Source organism: Apium graveolens, chromosome 1 (assembly GCF_009905375.1).
Source record: "Apium graveolens cultivar Ventura chromosome 1, ASM990537v1, whole genome shotgun sequence".
Lineage (NCBI taxonomy): Eukaryota > Viridiplantae > Streptophyta > Magnoliopsida > Apiales > Apiaceae > Apium > Apium graveolens.
Genome location: NC_133647.1, coordinates 173871141 through 173893401, shown reverse-complemented (window position 1 = coordinate 173893401; position 22261 = coordinate 173871141). Strand labels below are relative to the sequence as shown.

The 22261-nt window shown below is 38.5% G+C and overlaps 1 non-coding gene across 1 annotated transcript; it reads left to right on the top strand.

Annotated features, from left to right (window-relative positions):
• The first annotated feature begins 8776 nt into the window (after positions 1 to 8776).
• Positions 8777 to 8883, top strand: LOC141683169 (small nucleolar RNA R71). Its single transcript, XR_012560148.1, has one exon. It is a non-coding gene; the product is annotated as a small nucleolar RNA R71 (small nucleolar RNA).
• Positions 8884 to 22261: the final 13378 nt, after the last annotated feature.

Sequence of the window (22261 nt, the reverse complement as noted above, 5' to 3'; positions counted from 1 at the left end):
ACAAAACAGGATCTGTTGACATGCCAAAGATTAGGTGCTTCAGTTGTGATGAATTGGGCCATTTTGCTACAGAATGCAGGAAGCCAAAGAAAGTGAAAAATGACAAGGCCTATCGAGAACTGGAAGTAAAATATGAGGCTCTTCTAAGAAAGCAATAGGGTAAAGCTTATATTGCAGAAGGAAAGAGTTGGGATGATTCAGATAATGGTGATGATGAGAAAGTAGGAAACTATGCACTCATGGCCTTGGAGCAAGGAGAGTCATCCTCATCAAAATCACATTTACCAACTCTTACCACTATTGATTTAAATAAAAGTCAATATAAGGAGACTGTTGAAAAGATGAGTATATAAATGTTCCACATTCATACTAGCATGGTTGCAGCTATTGAGGAGGTCAGTAGGTTATCAAAAGCTAATGAGAATCTTAAGGGTGAGAAACAAAAGTTTGAGCTATTGCTTGTGGAGCTTGAGACAGTCAAGCAAGAAAATAAATATCTAAAGAACAAGCTCAATTATGCTAGTGAAATAGAAGTTGCGTTAAGAGAAAAGATAGAGAAAGATGAGGTGAAACTGATGTCATTCAGGAATGCATCTCAACTAGTTGGTCAATACCATGAGAAGAACAAGACATGTGCTAACATAGCTATTGGATTGTATTATGATGCATTGAACATCAACAAGAAAGTTGAAGGTGACAAGGGAAAGACAACTATAAATTAAGATGTTTCAGTTATGCTGAGAAAGGTTGATTCACCACTGTTCAAAGTATGTGAAGTAAATTTTAGTGAAGAAGATTTGATCATAAAGCAAGAACTGGCTAATGAGGACAATGATAAGAAATGCACAGAAACAACCCCAACTCTTAAAACTGAGAAGAAGCCCATGGTAAAACAAACTCCCAAGAAATCTATCAGGGAAGTTAAGACTGAGAATGCATGAAAGAAGAAGAAAACATAAATGGGAAGGTTGAAATAAACAAAAGTAACAACTTTCCATCTATTACAGATGCTCCTAGGAAACAGTGTCATAAATGTGGCTCTACAAATCATCTAACTCACCTTTGTAAAAAGACTGTTAGTGAGCCAAGATTGGGAGCATACATGTAATAACCCCAATTTTTGGAAATATTTGAAACCCTGATAAATAGTAACAAATTATCAAACCACACAATATAGGAGTACTGTTATGAAAATTCTGAGATCGTATTAGTATTTCATAAAGTAAATAAGTGTATGTAAAGGTCGTCAGAATTCGGATTCGAACACTTTGGTTTTTCCCGAAAATCCACTAGATACCGAAAGGATTAAGTATAAGGTAACATAATTAAAAGAATTTTTATTTAAGGATTATAGAAGAGGATCATTAAAGGAATATAAGAAATTAATAAAGGTTCAGGGAAGCCCAAGTAATAAGATCCCGGATATGATCCCTCAAACTATTAACGAGAACGAGAGTTAAGCGAACTATAGAACAAATAAGCGACCAAGAGACAAGCTTGTACAAGAAGCCAAGGATTATGACATCATCAAACCACAATGAAGAAACATGTGTTAAAAGGATGACATAGGCTTGATGATGCAAGCATGGTGAAAAGATATTTAGCTAAGTGTTAGGCACAAAGCATGCGCTAAATAAATCACGCAAGTATACGCGTTCGCAAGTAATATAGAATGATTTCTAGTTCGTTCCCACAGAGACTCTAATTAATTATATTTAATTAACACTTACTCACCAATGTATGATTATTCTTCAATGTCAAGACAATAACAATTAAGATTGGTTAACTAATAACTACTACGAGAATTAAACACTTAAATTAACAATATTAAACACACATGAGATCCTGACTTCATTACTATTTCATTCAATAGTTATTGTTATTACCCTTACCATGTAATGGTGATGATATTAATCGAACAATACGAAACTGATAAACGCCAACTTTCGTTCTACGAATACCATTCTACCAAGCATCCACAATTAAGATAGAAGTTGAATAGGCATCAACCCTAGACTACTCGTATACAATACGAGCCGGCTACTAGCCATTTGACGCCTAGCCACAACTAGCGATGAATTCCAAAAAAAATTTCTCCAATTTTTGTCTTTTCATGTCTTTTATCATTAAGAGCCTATCATGCATTCTAAGCATAAGCAATAGATTAACCTCAAAAACCATCAAACCATGATAACAATCTAGTCCTTAAGCATACTCTAAGACTTAGTGAAATTACAAGTGTTTCTAGCATGCATGTCAACCTAACAAGATTTAACATCACTCTAACGCTATCACTACACTCGCATCAATATCACATATTAATCGGTAAAGCAACACAAGGGGATCATGGTATATGCATGAGCTATGTGACATGATAATTAAAACTAAAAGATAAAAAAAACTCTATATAAAAAAACTATATGGCAAAAATATGCGCAAAAATATGCAACTACATGATGCACACACAAATATGTTCCTTAACTACCACCCCTAAACTTAAAATCTTCACTGTCCCCAGTGAAGGCAATAGAAAGGAACACAGGGTATACCTACTCAGACGAATCATCATCATCACCCTCAGAGGGTGGGGTGTCAGGAGGTGGATAAGCAGAATCCTCACCATACACAGGCCACTGGATGTTAGCTCCAAGGCCTCTAAATGCAGTCCCAAGTACTTGGGTGAGCTTCTGCGCAAACCGACTCTGCGACTCATACATCGCATCCATCCTCCTGGAAAGCCTCCTGTACTGGACATTAGCCAATCCCGAATCATCTCCTCCCTGGGCTCTCGAAGAACCTGCCTCTCCCTGAGCCTGACTGGGCCTAGCCATGGTAGCACCAGCTACTGGAACTCCTCCCGGAAGGTGATACCCCAAACCATGTGACTCGGGCTCTCCACCCATCCACCCATGCATTGTATTCAACGTTGATGAGTCAATATGAGCGGCCGGCATCTGCAGCTGCTCATAAGAAGGCCACTGGACTCCACATGCCTTGCAAAGCTTTGTGACAATAGAGACATACGGGATAGAGTACTGCGATTTCCCCCTCAAAAACTTCAAAATCCCTTGGTAGATGTACTCACCAAGGTCCACATAATATTTATCATTCAGAATTCCCCATAACAACCTCGCCCTCTCCACTATAACCTCATGTGAATGCACAGAAGGAAGAATATTAGCACACATAAATACATTCCAAGCACGAGCATACCTGTTCATCGTGACAACAGGGAAATTACGATACTCGTTGGTTCCCCTTTTGAACTTCCACACCGTGCCCGGCCGACAGAGAGTAGCAATAATCAAGTCCATATCAAAGTCCTCAGGGGACTTTTCATTCCAATGCTCCTCTTGTAATTTCCTTTATCGCTATCCAATTATCCGGTGAATCGTCTCGGGCTGATAATCAACAGTAAGCCCACGAACAACAGAAAATCCATTCTTGTCGGCCTTGGCATTCGCATAGAACTCGCGAATGATACTCATCGGAACCGGCTCAGGTGACTCACAGAATGTAATCCATCCCTTCTCAGCAATCATCAGTAACAAATCACCATCCCTCCCTGATGGAAAGAACCCCCTCTCCCTCATAATAGGCTTAGTCAGAAGCTTGGTGTACTCTTCTTCAGCAGCCCCATCCAACAATCGGGGCCTCGCAGCAGTATTCATCGAAGAATCAGTAGCAGTCGGATTGGTGCTGTTGCTACCCACAGTTCGTGATCTCTTTGGGGCCATGAAAACTGAGAATAAGAGTTGGAGGGTGTGTAGGAGAGATTTTGTAGAGTTGAAAGTATATGGGATGTGTATGGAGAGCTTGTATGTATATATATATCAAGATTAGGGGTTGAATTTGATTAGGAGTGGAAATTGTGGCTAATATTGGGGAAGAAATCGTGGGTTAATGGGGTAATGGGTGTTGTGGTTTTTGTTTTTGTTTTTTGTGTTTTTTGGGTTTTTGGATGAAGTACTAAATTCTATGGTGTCCTATGGTCTCATATCTTGGGTTGCCTCCCAAGAAGCGCTTATTTTATGTCATTAGCTTGACGTAGAGTAATGCGATCAAGTTGTCAATAAAACCGCACTAACCACTTCACGGTTTGCCGTATCCCCATAATAGTGCTTCAATCTCTGACCATTTACTTTGAATGCTTGGCCCGGATCGTTCTCAGAAATCTCCATCGCTCCATGTGGAAACACAGGTTTGACGATAAATGGTCCAGACCACCTTGATTTCAACTTTCCAGGAAAAAGTCGGAGACGAGAGTTGAATAGAAGAACTTGTTGCACCGGCATGAATGACTTAGGCGATAGCTTCCTGTCATGCCACCTTTTTACCTTTTCCTTGTATATTTTGTTATTTTTGTACGCTTGAAGTCGAAATTCATCAAGTTCATTTAACTGAAGCATTCGCTTCTTCCCAGCTGCATCTAGATCAAGGTTTAACTTCTGCCATGCCCAATAAGCCTTATGTTCAAGCTCCGCAGGTAAATGACATCCCTTACCATAGACAAGTTGAAACGGGGACATCCCAAGTGGAGTCTTGTATGCTGTTCTATAAGCCCAACCAGCTTCATCGAGCTTCAAAGACCAATCGTTCCTTGATGGACAAACGTCTTTCTCTAGAATGCGCTTGATCTCTCTATTAGACACTTTGGCTTGACCATTAGTTTGCGGATGATAGGCAGTAGCAATGCTATAATTCACATTGTAGTGTTGCATCATAGAAGTGAACTTACGATTGCAGAAATACGACCCTTCATCACTTATGATAACTCATAGCGTTCCAAACCTTGTGAATATCTGCTTATGAAGAAAACTCAATACTACATTTGCATCATTAGTTGGTTGAGCTTTGACTTCTACCCATTTCGAGACATAATCAACTGCCAGCAAGATGTACTGATTATTGCAGGACGAGATAAATGGTCCCATGAAATCAATTCCCCTAACATCGAAGACTTCAACTTCAAGCATCACATTTAAAGGCATCTCATCCTTTATGGTAAGATTCCCTACTCTTTGGCAATGATCACACCTTAAAACGAACTGATGTGCATCCTTAAATAACGTAGGCCAGAAAAAACCTACTTGAAGAATACGAGCTGTTGTCTTTTCACCACCATAATGTCCACCATAAACTGTGGAATGACAGTTTCATAATATCCCCTCCATCTCATAGAATGGGATACATCTCCTGATAATCTGGTCAGCTCCTTGTCTAAACAAATATGGTTCATCCCACATGTACCACTTCACCTCATGCAGAAACTTATTCTTTTGAGCCGCATTCATATTATGAGGCATTATATTGCTAACAAGATAGTTCACAATGTCTGCGAACCATGGCTCTTCCTCTTGTATTACGAACAACTGCTCATCTGGAAAAGATTCGTTGATCAATGTCTTATCATGTGAAGTAGACTCGGGATTTTCCAATCTAAAGATATGGTCAGCTACTTGATTTTCAGTACCTTTTCGATCCTTGATCTCTAAATCGAATTCCTGTAGCATGAGAACCCAACGAATAAGTCTAGGCTTCGAATCTTTCTTTGAGACCAGATAGCGGATGGCAGCATGATCAGTGAACACTATCACCTTTGTCCCAAGTAGATAAGATCAAAATTTTTCGAAACCAAAAACTATAGCCAAGAGCTCCTTCTCAGTAGTGGTGTAGTTCATTTGGGCTCCATTTAGCGTCTTACTAGCATAATAAACTACATGAAAGATATTAGTTTTTCTCTACCCAAGAACTGCTCCTACTGCATAATCAATTGCATCACACATCATCTCAAAAGGTTCTCTCCAATTCGGTGTCGTAATCACTGGTGCGGTGATTAAACTCTTCTTGAGAGTCTCGAATGCTGCCAAGCATTCATCATCAAAATTGAAAGGCACATCTTTCTCGAGCAAGTTGCACAACGGCTTAGATATCTTAGAGAAGTCCTTGATGAAACGCCGATAAAAACCCGCATGACCAAGAAAGCTACGGATTCCTTTCACAGAAATAGGTGGCGGAAGATTTTCAATAAAGCCCACCCTGGCTTTATCCACCTCAAGACCTTTACTGGAGACCTTATGCCCAAGAATGATGCCCTGTTGCACCATGAAGTGACATTTTTCCCAATTGAGCACCAGATTGGTTTCCACACACCTTTTGAGCACCAAATGGAGATTATTTAAGCATTCATCATACGAATGTCCAAAGATAGAGAAGTCATCCATGAACACTTCGACATTATTTCCAATCATATCGGAGAATATAGCCATCATGCATCTCTGAAAAGTGGCAGGTGCACCATATAAGCCAAAAGAAATTCTGCAAAAAGCAAACGTGCCAAATAGACAAGTGAAGGTGGTCCTTTCTTGATCTTCTGGTGCAATGCAAATCTGATTGTAGCCCGAATTGCCATCCAGAAGACAATAATACTCATGACCAGCCAACCTGTCAAGCATCTGATCAGTGAATGAAAGAGGGAAGTGATCCTTCCTCGTGGATTTATTCAACTTTCTATAGTCCATGCATACCCTCCATCCTGTGATTGTTCGAGTGGGGATGAGCTCGTTCTCCTCATTTGCTACCACAGTAATACCTCCTTTCTTAGGTACACATTGCACGGGGCTCACCCAAGAACTGTCAGAAATAGGATATATGATTCCTGCATCCAGCCATTTTAGAATTTCTTTCTTCACCAGATCTTTCATAATAGGATTAAGCCTTCGATGTTGCTCAATAGTTGGCTTGCTACCTTCCTCTAGCAGAATTTTATGCATGCAGTACGAAGGGTTGATCCCTTTTATATCTGCTATAGTCCATCTGATGGCTGATTTGAATTCTCTCAAAATCCTCAAGAGGTTTTCCTCATCACTACCTGAAAGGTCAGATGTAATAATAATAGGCAAAGTAGATGTATCACCTAAAAAAGCATACCTCAAGTGTTCAGGCAATGGTTTAAGCTCCAAAGTAGGTGCTTCCTCAATAGATGATTTGAGCTTTCCCTCAGCATTCTTGAGATAAGTATTTCCCAGAGATTCAAATGGCATGTCTAGCTTTCGTTTCCAAGGAGAAGCATTTAGGTATTATAGCTGCTCATTGCCTTCATCATCTTCACTGTCAAAATCCCTCAATAAGGCATTTTCAAAGGCATCAGACCTTAGCACATGATCAAGTTCTGAAATAACTGCAGAATTGACCAAATCCACCTTGAAGCACTCCTCATCTTCCATAGGGAGTTTCATTGTATTGAACACATTGAATGTCACATCTTGATCTTGCACCCTCATAGTGAGTTCACCTTTTTACACATCTATCAAGGTACGGCCTGTAGCCAAGAAAGGTCTTCCCGAGATTGTGGGAATCTTTTTATCTTCCTCGAAATCCAGAATGACAAAATCTGCAGGAAAGATGAGCTTGTCCACCTTTACTAGCACGTCCTCCACGATGCCTCGTGGGTATGTAATCGAATGATCAGCCAATTGTAGAGACATGTAGGTGGGCTTCGGATCAGGAACATTCAGCTTTTTAAAGATTGATAACGGCATCAGATTGATGCTTGCTCCCAAATCGCAAAGGAACTTGTCCAATGACAACTTGCCAATTGTGCAAGGAATGGTGAAGCTACCTGGATCCTTAAGTTTTGGAGGTAACTTTTGTTGACACTGCACTCTTCCGTCAGAGCAATGGTATCAAGATCATCCAGTTTCACATTCCTTGAAAGAATACCTTTCATGAATTTCGCATAACTAGGAATTTGCTCCAGAGCCTCAGCGAAAGGTATGTTGATGTGAAGTTTCTTGAACACCTCCAGAAACTTACCAAATTGCTTGTCCAGCTTTTGTTTTTGCAATCGCTTAGGAAAAGATGGTGGAGGATAGAGCTATTTTGCCCTTGTATTACCCTCAGGAAGAGTGTGTTCAACAGTAGTCTTCCCTGGTTCCCCCTCTTTCTCCTTTTGCTTTTCTTCTTCATCCTTAACTTTAACTTCTACCTCTTTTGCTTTTTCAGCATCAGCAACTTTTCCAGACCTTAAGGTGACAACCTTGACTTGCTCTTTAGCTTCCTTCCTTCCTGGCACTTCAGTATCGCTGGGAAGTGTGCCAGGTTGATGATTGAGCAATGCATTGGCTATTTTTCCAAGGTCTTGATAGAAACATCCTGACTTTTGCACAACAGCTTTAACTCCTCAAAATCAGCACTAGAAGGTGGAGTAGCACCTCCTTGTTGAGGATATGATTGCCTTTGAGCAAATTGCTGAGGTTGTTGGAATCCAGGTGGATTAAACTATTTACTTGTAGCTTGCTAATATGGTTGCTAAACAGCATTCTGATTATTGCTCCAGCTGAAATTGGGATGATTTATGTTATTCGGATGATAAGTAGCGGGCACAGGCTACTGCGGTCGCTGAAAATTGTTCACATACTGAACAGATTCATTAACAAGAGAACACTGTTCCGTAGCATGAGAGCCTGCACAAAGCTCACATACACTAGCTATTTGATGAACTCCATAGTTGGCTAAAGAATAGACCTTCATAGACAGCGCTTGTAGCTGTGCTGCAATAGCCATAGCTGCATCAACTTCCAGAATACCTGCTACCTTCCCATGCATCATCTTTTGAGTTGGGTTTTGATACTCATTTACAGACATAATTTCAATGAGATTATATGCCTCAGTATAGCTTTTGGCCCACAAGGCGCCTCTAGAAGCTGCATCGAGCATGGGCCTAGATTGGGCCCCCAAACCATTGTAGAAACAAGTGATCACCATCCAGTCAGGCAAACCATGATGTGGAAACTTTCTCAACATCTCCTTGTAGCTCTCCCAAGCTTCACACATAGATTCTCCTTGTTGCTGCGCAAACTGAGTAAGAGCACTCCTCATAGTTGCAGTTTTGGCCATTGGATAGAACTTCACTAGAAACTTTTGTGCAAGATCTTCCCAAGTAGTGATGGACCCAGCTGGTAAAGAATGTAACCATTCCTTAGCTTTGTCCCTCAGAGAGAATGGGAAAAGCCTCAGCTTGATAGCCTCATCAGTAACACCATTATATTTGAAAGTACTACAGATCTCGATAAATTCCTGATATGCATGTTGGGATCTTCAGTCGCAGCACCTCCGAAAGAAACGGAATTCTGCACCATCTGAATAGTGCCCAGCTTGATTTCAAAAGTATCGGCCTGAATAGCCGGATGAATGATGCTTGACTGAATGTCATCAATTTTAGGCTGAGAAAAGTCCATAAGAGCTGGAACAGCTTGAACTACACGATCACCCATTGTTTCAGGTTCTTTCTTTTCACTCTCTTTATCCGAATCTTCAAAAACTATCTTCTCCGAAAAGTCAAGAGCTGTATATGTCTCCTCAGTTTTATCCAGATTTCTCTTGCGAGTGCGAGAACGTGTTTGCATAAATGCTCGCTAGAGTACCTGAAACACAACCAGAAGTAGTAAGTAACAAGTCTTAATCAATGAATCCTAATGACCACTGATGGCAAGTACATAAACTAAACAAATTAACACTGAGTCCCCGACAGCAGTGCCAAAAACTTGTTAGGCACAAAGCACGCGCTAAATAATCACACAAGTATACGCGTTCGCAAGTAATATAGAATGATTTCTAGTTCGTTCCCACAGAGACTCTAATTAATTATATTTAATTAACACTTACTCACCAATGTATGATTATTCTTCAATGTCAAGACAATAACAATTAAGATTGGTTAACTAATAATTACTAAGAGAATTAAACACTTAAATTAACAATATTAAACACACATGAGATCCTGACTTCATTACTACTTCATTCAATAGTTATTGTTATTACCCTTAGCATGTAATGATGATGATATTAATCGAACAACACGAAACTGATAAATGCCAACTTTCGTTGTACGAATACCATTCTACTAAGCATCCACAATTAAGATAGAAGTTGAATAGGCATCAATTATGTTGAGACCCTATATGTCTACAGAATTTGACAACATAACGATTTAAGCACAAATTATTCATTATGATTACACAGGGCAAGTAAAACGGTTAGAGTTACCCACTAATCATGCATACAATACACGAACCTATGCTAGCATGGTAAGTTCTAAATCTCAAGATTCACTGTCGCTTCACAAGAGATTAACAGGCTATCTTACATGTTCGCGACGTACATAAGATGAATAAGCACAACCTATGCTAGATATCATACAATCACCACATACCAAGTTATTAAACAATTAACTAAAGAAATCCATAGTAAATCCGCTAGGATCCCATGATCACGATTAGCCCATAATAGAACTCATCGTCACCATGGGTTTATATGAAAGCATGATAATAACACAATGATATAAACTAATAAAAATACTTAATAAATAATGAAGTACATCACAAGAGTATTAAGGTTCAAAGCATAAAGAAAACTAGCATCCACTGTTACAATTAATTAAAAGAATTACAAGATAAACATATGCTTCCTCTTCTTCGTTGTCGCGTGCTAAAACGGTCTTCTCGATCTTCTTGCCTTCGCTCTCGAAAAAGAAAACGTCTTCCCATAAGGTTTATATAATAACCCAAAAGAACCAGCGTCAACAGAAGCCCAATCGTACTCGAATTATAATCCATATTCTAATTTTCCGCACACAGGCGGCCGCTTGCATCCTCCACGCAGGCGCCTGCTAGCAGGCGGTCGCCTACTCCCATCAGGCGGGCGCCTGCAACCTTTGTGGAAAAATCCCTGGTTTGCTTCTGTTTTGCTGATTTCTTCGCTCATCATCCCTAGACTGATCCCAAGCACTTCCTTAAGCTTATTTTGATGAAATCCACCTATCTAAGCAAGTTATACCCTGAAATACAAAAACACTCGAAAACGCGTCAAATACACAAAATACTCGAGTTCAAGACACCAATTCAAGCCGTTATGAGACGCTCTAAGTGGTATAAAATGCCACTTTTCACTAAGATTAAATTATGGCCAAGTATTGGAACCTTGGTTAATTAAATCAAGGTTGAATTAACCAAGTAAATAAAAACAACGCACAAATTAACCAAGCAAGGATCAAAGAAGCATTTCACTCCCATTTCTTCCCTTTTTGCTTCGGCTTTTTCATGAAAAGGCAAGAAGAAGAAAATCAAAACTCAAGCTTCACTCCATCATAAATCAAGAGGTTTGTTTCATTGGATTCCATAATTCATAACTTAGTTGAGCCATAAGTTTGAGCTCAAGATTCCATGTTTAACATAGTCAATTCATCAAAGTTCTTGATGAATAGTATCTTCAAGAAACTAACTTTGTGTTTTCTTGATTGTTTGTGAGATCCAAGCTTGTTTAAGGTTAGATCAAGGCTCCTAAGGCTTTTTAGAAACTTATCACCCACCAAGGAAGGTATAAACTTCAAACCCTAGCCTTTACTTTAATTGTTAGTAAGTTTAATGGTTGGTTTTGTGAATGAGAGGCATGGATTATGATTATTAGTAGTTTGGTTTGATTTGGAAGTGATTTGGTAATTGAATCTTGATTATAGTTCATAGGTCTTGATTGTGGTTGATTGAGTTGAAAAACTTTGAGAATATGGGCTGATGTGGTATGGTTTAGATGAGGTTTTGTTGTATTGATGATTATGGGTTGTTTGGTGGTTAATTGAAGTAGTATAAAAATTGGTTTTCGCGTAAACATAGCCGTCGTAATGCCCATTTTTATTCAACTGTTTGTACTTAGTGTTCGGGACAGAAAGCTCACTAACCAATCTGCAACCTTGCCATATTTAGTTTTATCATGTCGTAAGCTTCATTTTGGTATGTGGTTCACTCCGATGTACGATTTAGGAGAAATGACCATTTTAAGTAACGGCGTTTTGTGAATGAACCATTACCCCTCACTTTACTTTAAAAACCTTGATTAAGGTCCTTAGATGACTAATTGAAGTACAAAACAATTATGTAAGATTAATTGGTCAGTTGGTAGAGTATTCGCAAAAGAGTCGCCTAAAAATTCATAACGGTTAATTTATTAAAATTAGTGGAGCCGAGGGTACGCGAGCGATTAACGCAAATCGTTAAGTGTATAAGCGACCATAAGAGATCGTTAGGGTATGAGTGAGTTTTGACAAGTTTCTTAAGCAATCTTGGTCTAATTCCAGCTTATGTTATTATTCATAGGTTACCAGACCCACTCTAAGCTTAAGCCTACCCCGGAATACTCAGGCAAGTTTTCTACCCGTTATACTGTTGTTGTCATGTAAATATATTGATGCATTATCTTGAGATAAGTGCATGATTGTTATTAGCAAATCTTACGATATATTGGAGCATGTTAATATGGTATATATATTGTGACGCCCTCCGAACCCGGGTCAGAAGTTTGGGGTCCACAACACATACACAATATATAAACCTGTATATGAAATATTATTGGCAATGACCCTGCTTTACATAACCACGGATCGCAACAGGTTAAAGTATGAAAACAAGCCACAACCTTAACTTTTATTACAACGTACCAAATCCAAACTAATTTAACTTACAACTGATAATGAAATTATTCATACCATCTTACTATCCCACTACCATAATAAGCTCCTGCTAGCCCGATCCAATTCATGGGTACCACGAGGGTATGTCAAAGTATATAAAAGAAATGGCCTTCAGCCTGTAGAAGAATCAGGTATTTAGAGGAACCATGATTTTATAAGGTTTAGTTCTTTGATGCCACAAGGTATGGTTGCGTATAAAAGTTTATGTATGTTCAAACAATTATGTTCCAGTGTTTGATATATGATGGGTATATATTTATGGAGTAGTATCGTATTTGTGTGGTTTAGTATCTGGTAAATCAACAAGAAATGGTTCATAAAAAATAAGGCTTACGGTTCAAAGATTAAATGATGTGGCTCGGGTTCAAGGCTGAAGGATTCAAAGTACTTACAATATAAAACAGAGCTATTTTGAATACTGAACAATATGTCACGAGAGAATTTAGAAATATTTGCATTATATTTCGAAAAAGGTTTAGAAGTACTTGCCTTACAGGGCTTTACAACTATTACTGATCAACTCTGAGCCGACTCTGCCGCTCAGGCTTTAACGTCCAACCACTAGATCACATTGGATTCGACTTCGACACTCAGGTTTTTCTGTTGAAACTCTACTGAGCTCGTCGACTGACCATTAGGTTATCTTTAGTCCAACATCCACTTTCGGTTTCCCAACTAGAACCTACAGGGTCGAAATACTATATGTTAGACACCCAGTTATGCTTGACATATCCTCGTTAGAGAGTTTACCAAGACGATAATGATTTCCGACTCGTAATTATATATATTATTATAATGCATACAGAAATCAGGGTTCACGTACTCAAAACTCGACTTGGTTACCGATTTCGGAAAACACATATACTTGTCGCTTTAGAAAACAGGGTTGTCGGCTATAATTTATAAAATATATTCTTACGACACGCAGGTACATTTCGTAAAATAGTGTTATTAACCATATACCACAATATGTAGGTAGGCTCGCACAACATTTATTTATAAGTATATAACTATGTACACTCGACTGATATTCCCGATATTTTACAGGGTACGCTTCCGGAATTTGGGCAACGTCTCCTTTGTTTATCGAACTACCCGTCGAACAAAATCGACGTCAGTAACAACAAATCACAATTCCACAACCATTCACATACGAAACTAATTACATGACTCATTTTATTTATTTTATAAAATTAGGACTCAGAATAAATTCATCACTGTCCACCGTTGACTCACCGAAGTTCATCGTTAACGGCGGTAAAATTTACGGGTACCCGATAAATTTCGGGTTTTCAACGTAATTTCACCGATTACGAAATAAATTCCTGTAAGAATTATAATATCACAAATGTTTATTCAAATAATTCTTGCAAATAAAAGAATCAAATCAGAATTAAATAATCAGCCCAACTACACACAACCGGCCTCACTGTTAGAGGCCCAACATCAACAGCAAGGCCCAATTTAACAGGACCAACAACTGCAAACAGGACAAGCCCAACGAGAAACCAGGAAGCACAACCAGCAACCACACGGCCACCGCCGTACACACACACGACACAGGTAACACACACACACATAGGTAACACACACAAGCATGGATATATGCATATATACAGATTATCAACACAATCAGAACTAGCCAAGCTAAGGATCCAAGCGGCGGCTCACCGAGAATGGCCGGAAAAATGAAACGGCAGCGAACAGGAACAGCCGAGAGGAGGAAACAGGGAAGGGAGGAGAAAAAGAGAAAAGGAAGAGATGAACAGAGAGAAAACAGAGAATAAAGAGATTGATGTAAAAGAAATAAAGAAAATGACTTGCTGCATATTTAGTTTACACAGGGAACGTATCAATAATTCGGATATGTGTCAAATTCTTTAATAAGGATTTGACACGTGTCCCTGAATATCCGGGGATCGAAACTTTACCCCAACTTCGCAATTTATCAGACAGAGTCACGCTTAAACAATTTTAAAAAAAATACCAAAACATTCTTGAAATATTATAAATACCGCAAAGTTAGTAAAAACATAACTTTCGAAATTTTAAAACAAATTTTGGAGCGCAATAAAAACCCGGATTTAGCGATTGGACGAAACAAGGTGTGGTTAAAATACATCGAAATAAATCCAAAACAGTCTTAAAATGTCAGAAATATTCGGGAGTAAATAAAAACGTAATTTTCATAATTTTAAAATAATTTCTGAAAAGCAATTTATACCCGCTTTTATCAATTAAACGAATCAACATGCGGGTGAAATTAATCTCAAAAATTTCCAAAATAATTTTAAAATTCCCGGAATAACCCAAACTTAATAAAATACGGGTTTCACGATTTTTGAGATATTTTTGAATTTAATATGGAATTTACACTTAAACATAATCAGAAAATCATACAAGGCTAAATAATTGATGAAATATTGATTTCTAAATTTTATAAAATCCCAAAAATAATTATTGAAATTATAAAATCATAAAAACAATTTTACAGACAATCCAAGTATTTATAAAAATAAATTTGCATTAAATCCATTTTTAAAAGTGAAAACAATGCAATACAATTCCATAATTAATTACGCGAACAACCCGGTACACCATAAATCACACATAGATAATAATAAAATGACACCAAGCTGACAGAAGCTATACACGTATTTTATTTATTTAATACTTCCTGTTACGACCGGCATTTTATGTAATATTATTTGTGAATAATATTAAGTTAAATAAAAATATATTCAATGCTTGTACGTTTGTGTGAGTGAAAATTTTTGCATTTTAAATTTGCTCTGGGTAGTATATGATTTTTCAAAGCAAGAATTTATTTAATTTCTTTATTTTTGATTTATAAGGAATATTCTAAGCTTTGGAAAAATTTTCTTTTAAAAGACATTTTGTACACAAATTTTGAAAATGATTTTATAAAGTCTCTAAAAATCCAAGTTATTTTATGGTATAAATTTTATAATTTTTGAACTTGTACTTTATTATATAAAAATAAATCTTTGGAAATTAGTTGCTTAATAATTATCAAATTACATGAATAACCTTGCATGCAAACTCTCTTCTATTTAACCAAAGGGCTAAAGAGTCAATAACCACCCCACTAACTCACAAATTGCTAGCCAAATTACCTCCTTGACCTTGCATGCAAACTTGCCTAACTTTGGCTAGAGGGTTACTCTTGTAATTTCTCACATCCACTCACTTGTGGGCAAATAAAAACCAAACAATCAAGATGATCACTCCACCATTTCTACATTTTTTCTCCCTCTCCTCTCCCTCCTCCCACCTTTCCTCTCGGCTTTTTGCCGAAGCCCTACCCCCCTCCCCTTTTCTTCATTCCACATTCAAGTTTCCACCTCCCATACAAGTAAATATTACTTCCTATATCATGATCATTTATATTCCAAAGAGTTTTGAGTAAAAAGTTTAAGTTTTAAAGTTGCATGTTAAGGTTTTAGTGAAACTCAAATATACAATCTTGATTCTTATGGATTTAAGGTTGTTTTTGAGAGGACTACAATGAATGGATAAGTGCCAAGTCATGAGAAGGAAAATCTTGATGATTTAATGGCCATTTCCATCCATTTCATTCGGCCATGACCATATGGGAGCCGAATGAATGGTCCTTGAAATCATTCTTGTTGTTTTGATCAATTTTTGCATGTTTATGTGATAATGACTTAAATTTTGTGGTGATAATTTGATAAAACTCCTTGCATGCTAAGTGATCATCTAGGTATACCTTATGCTAGGCTTGCATGTCAATTTTAAGATGGAATATATGTAGAAAATGGGTTGTTTTGGGTTGAAAAACCCGAAGGCATGCATGCATGTGGAATTCTCTTAGTTTGTTGTAAGATTTTGATCATTTGGAAAAGATTTTGTTAGTGAGCCTTAATTTCAGTAGGAATAATGTGATAATATGGATTTATGCTTCTTGTTGCATGGTAATAATTTGTGGTTATCTTTTATAAAAATATATATCATGTTGTTTCAAAAGCATAAAGGTTTATGAGTTGTAAAGAGTAGTCTCTTTTATTTTGCCATAGTTGCACCATAGGTAAGGATGATCTCACCAAGGGTATTTTGAGAAAAAAAAGAGTTAGTTCAGTAGAACACCAAGTATAGGTCTTGGTTTAAGTATTTAGTTGTTGATAATTGGGTTTGTCAAGTCAAAACCTTGGAAAATAAGAGTTATAGTTTCTGCAGAAAAATCAGTTTAGTACCCTGAGTTTAGAGTGAGTTTTGACCATGTCATTGATGGGCACTTTGAGGCCCAAGCCACCAGAAGTTAGTATGGGGAGTATATAATAGGTTTTAGGAGTTGGTTGGAGGTTTGCATGTCATTTGGTTAGGTGCACAAGTAGAATAACAAAATCTGTCCAGCAGGGGACAGTTTTGTTGCAACTTAGAAATAGGGAGATTTGGCCATGTCATGGGTAGGCCCTCATTAGGCCCAATTGGGCCTTAGTTAGAGGGTATGTCAGAGAAGTTTTTCCAACCATAGTTCATAGGATATGAGCTAGAACCATGTGTCACAAGTTAACTCAAGTCAGGGCATTTTCTGCCCAGAAAAACAGGGGAACCTTGGACTTTTAGCTTAGGCCCAAGAAGGCCCAAGCCAGGCCTTTGAGCCACATCAAGCTTGTGAGATGCCCTTAGGTCAGGAGAGTCTTGTGTAAAAATTTTGAAGAAAAACTTGTAGTTTAAGAGTGTCTAATGCACTCAAGAAACCTTAGTTACCATTCTGAAATTTGCACCAGTGAGCACTTTCACTTATCACATAGTTTTAGGACACTTAGAAGTGAGTATTAGGTCGACCACCATAGTTGTAAGATAGTGTAAGGTCAGTAGAACAAAAGGCACAAGTGAGGGTCAATAGGTTTTGGATAATTTAAGAAAGGCACATTGAGTTAGGAAGCCCAAATTCGAAGACTTCGTTTAGTTAGCGACCAAGTAACTTGAGTGGTGAGTCGAGATCATCCAAGCCTAGTGTGGCATTATGGTGTATATGATGTTATTTGGTATTAATATACGATATGTGATTATGTGGCTACATGTGTACATTTGAAAATATAAAGGTGGATATGAATTAAGTGCGTATAGGCCTAAGTGCCATCCATGTTTAATTTCGGGTTGTAAATAGGTTAAGATGGAAAGAATATATTATAATGAGGATTATTATTATTATGTAGGATCTCGAGACGAGGGAAAACTTGCCATAAAAGTCGAGTGAAGCTCCAGTTGTTGCTCCTACCAGTCAGACCAGACCAGTCTATCTTAAGGCAAGTGATTCAACTTGACCTTCGCATTTACTGTAAACAGTTCATATATATATATCGATGCAATTATCCTGAGTCATTTTGATATATTTAAATCAAGAGTATCTTTTGTTACATAGAGATGCCATGAACCCTCGAGTACATATTGCAAGTAGTTCAAAAGTCTTTCATGATAGTTTAATGCCATGATAAATTAGAGATGCGTTATAATATCTTATTAATCCCTTTTGTTTATCATGCTATTGATCCCTGAGAAATCTTGATGTTGCACCCTGATGCTTTGAATTCAACTCTTGAAATAACCTCGATAGAAACTTTATTTTGATACCTTAAAGCCAATCATTTCTTAAATACATTCATGATTGTTTGATAACCCTATCCTTACCCTAAAGCTTGATATCCTGTTATATACTGAGCTGATGATCACTTTCTTTATATTTTAACACCTTTATCCTATTTGTACCAGTGATGCCTATCTTCTTGATGTTCCAATACCTATACCTTGTCTACAACCATTGCTTTAAGCCTAGTTTGGCATTACTCTTTCATCTTATCCAATAGCCTGGCTTAATTTCCTTGTCTAAGTTCTTGTTTATGGAAACCTCTCAATTACCCTAATATAGTAAAGTCTAGTAGATCATGGCCCTGAGATTTAGTGTCATATTTCCAGTGTTTCAAGTTGATCTATAATCCCTTGATAAAAATAATTACAGTCAAAAGAGATTTTGTCATAAATCGGCATCAGTTTTTAAAATGATTAAAACGTGGATTTTTCAGTCCCAAAGGGGGACAAATGTTTTCTTGAATGGTGGATCTGGACTGAGACGCGAGTCCTTTCCACACTTATATTAGGCTTAAAAGTTGCCTAGGGATTCCCAATAATGTTTTAGAACCCAGCGAGGTTCGGGATTACTTCGCGGCTGATCACCGGCTGTAATCCGTAGCGTCATAAAATGATTTTGATTAAGTATGATTTTAAAATTTGTTTTGATGCAAGCAAAATGATGCCAACTCACGTAAGTTTTATCTCTCGATTATCATTGATTATGTCATTCCATTGTCATTCCTAAAGGTATATCCCGATTTATGCTTTGCGCTGTATTGTTTGCACTTGTTGAGCTTTTGGCTCACTTCTTGCTTTACCCTGATATTACAGCTAGCAGCCATGGTTAGATTCAAGCAGACTGCCCGTAAGACCTGTGATGCTGACGCTTATGTTCGAGCTCAGGTAGAATAAGTAATAATAGTTGTGTGAGGACTCGGTATTTGTAATCAGATGTAATAGTTGGTAGTGTTGGGCTGTTTCAAACCCTAAACTGTAAAGATCTTGGATTATGGTTGTACAATACTCATTAAAATGATGTAATAGCTATAATTATTTTGCTATTTAAGTTGGGGGTGTGACAGGTTTTGGTATCAGAGCTACGGTTTAGAGTCCCTGAACAGCCCAAATAGGTTATAGGACTTGTGAGTAGGTTATAGATACTATGCGAGAGAGTAGGTAAAGTAAATTATTATTAATACTCCTCTTATTGGTTGTCAGCAAAGGGCGCATTCCTCGTCATCCTCTGGGTCGGACGACACTATTGCTTTCTCCGTGTATGCTGAGTTGAGGCGCGAGTTCGACATGCTTCAGGGCAAGTACGACCGACTGATAGACCGACTGAAGAACGTGTATCCGGACAGCCGAAACTACGAAGGGAAGCCCAAGGAGCAGATGATTGCGAGACTTGAGACCTTGGTTGGGTACGTCAACACTAAGCTTGAAGAGATGCCAGCGCACCGGGACCGTACCAGCCAGTATGTCATTCAGATGGTGGCGGATGAGCTCCAGAGCATTGCGAAGACGCTTCGAGAGAAAAAGTCTACCAAGCCCCGTTCAGATGGAGTGGAGCCTTAGTTCTTTCCATTTACCTTTCATGTTGTTGTACTATCAAACTCTAAGGAATCCCCAGTTGTTTCTGTCTTTCCTTTAAATAAGCCTGTTATTTCTAGAATCAGACTATGTCCCAATCCTATGTACTGTGACCTTTAAAATTTCAATAATTATGTGCTATTGTTCCAATTGCTCTCAACTGTTATTTTATGTTTTGTCATCATATCTGGAAACTTGACCCCATATGTAAACAAGAATGCCATGCGATACCCTCGAATCATTTTATCATTCATATTTGTTATAACACAACTCTTATTTCAGGATCATGCCTCCCAAAAAGAAGAATCCAACAACCACCTTCACCACAGACCCAAATATTCTTCAACTACTGGAAACCTTGCAACAGCAAACCAATGCTATAGCTCAACAACAACTAACTCTTCAACAACGAATTGAAAACCAAGATAACCGTGAGCCATATCAACCACCTGAACCACCAGTACCACCAAGACAAATTGTCACTTTCAAGGCTTTTCAGAATGTGAATCCACCTGTATTTCATGATACCACTGATCCAGTGATAGCAAACACATGGATCAAGGAGATGGAAAGGGCTTTTGAGTTGGTACAGTTAGGGGACGATCAGAAGACGCTGTATGCCACTTACTTCTTGAAGGGAGAAGTCATTTATTGGTGGGAATCAGTAAAAGCTATGGAAGTCACTCAGCAGATTTCTTGGGAGAGATTTAAGAAGTTATTTCTGGACAAGTATTACCCTAAGTACATGCAGAATCAGATGGAGCTAAAATTTCTTGAGTTAAAGCAAGGAAACATGACTGTACTGGAATATGAGAAGAAGTTCACTGAGTTGTCAAGGTTTGTGACAAAGTATACCAGCACTGAGGAAGAAAAAGCAAAGAAATTTCAGCAAGGATTGGAGCCTTGGATCAGAGATAGGGTGGCTATGTTTGAGCTTGAAACTTATGCGGGAGTAGTACAGAAAGCTGCTCTGATTGAGAATAATGGGATGCAGTCAAGGAAAGAGAGGGATAACAAGAAGAGGAAGGTTCCATTTTATGGAGAAAAGTCTGAAGCTGGAAGTTCGCAAGATCGGAATGTAAAGAGGATTGGTTTCCAGAAGGGCGGAAATTTTCAAAGGAAAGGAAATTTGGGCAAAAGGCAAGAATCAAAAGGGAACAATCAGGCAAGCCAAGGGCAAGTTGGAGAAAACAGGTTCCAGAGGCCAGAATGCAAGCACTGTGGAAGAAGGCACCCCGGAGTATGCAATAAGCTGAGTATGACCTGTTATAGGTGCAATCAGAAGGGACATTTGGCAAATGAGTGCAAGATGCCGAGGCCAGGAGTTACGTGCTACAAGTGTGGGAAGACTGGACACATGGCTAGGGAGTGTAAGGCAACAGGACCAGTCAGAGCTCTGATGAACGTGGCAAGTACCAGTGCAAGCGTGCCAGCTGAGGTATTGGCATTACCTCCACCACCCGCACCAACCCCGCAAGCAACAGCAAGGACATTTGACCTGAAGATGAAAGATGCTGTTCAGAATTCTGAGGTGATAGCAGGTACACTTTTACTCAATAATGTCAAAGCCAAAGTATTGATTGATTCGGGAGCCACAAGATCTTTCATATCAGAATCCTTTGTTGATAAGATCCAATGTGATAAAACGGTTATGAGTGAGGTAGTAAATGTGGTAATTGCGAACCAAGAGAAGATTCCTGTGAATCAATTTTGTCCAAAATGTGAGATTGATATTTCGGGATATAAGTTCTCAGCCGACTTGATACTCTTCAAGCTGGGAGAGTTTGACATAATCTTAGGAATGGATTGGTTAGGAGAGAATAGCGCGCAGATAAATTGTAAGACCAAGAGAGTGAATTTAAAGACGAAGAGTGGAGAGAAGGTAGTATTTAAGGGACAGAGGCAAGAGCGACTATTTCTTACAATTATTCAGGCTAAGAAGTTACTTAGAAAAGGTTGTGAGTCGTTCCTAGCATATGTAGTGGATTCAGAGAGAGGCAGCCCCAGCATGGAGGATATTCCTGTAGTAAATGAGTTCCCCGATGTGTTTCCCGACGAACTACCAGGCTTACCACCAGATCGACAAATTGAGTTCGAGATCAACCTTGCTCCAGGCACGGAACCAGTTTCAAAGGCTCCGTATAGGATGGCACCAGCAGAAATGAAAGAGTTGGCGAGCCAGCTACAAGAATTATTGGATAAGGGAGTGATACGACCAAGTACGTCGCCATGGGGAGCACCTGTTCTCTTTGTGAAGAAGAAAGATGGGAGTATGCGTCTATGCATAGATTACCGGGAGTTGAATAAAGTAACGATCAAGAACCGCTACCCGCTACCAAGGATAGATGACCTTTTTGATCAGTTAAAGGGAGCAAAATGTTTTTCGAAGATTGACTTGAGATCGGGATACCATCAATTAAAGATCAAGGAAGGAGATATTCCCAAGACCGCATTTAGGACCAGATATGGGCATTATGAATTCCTAGTAATGCCGTTTGGATTGACCAACGCCCCGGCCGCATTCATGGATCT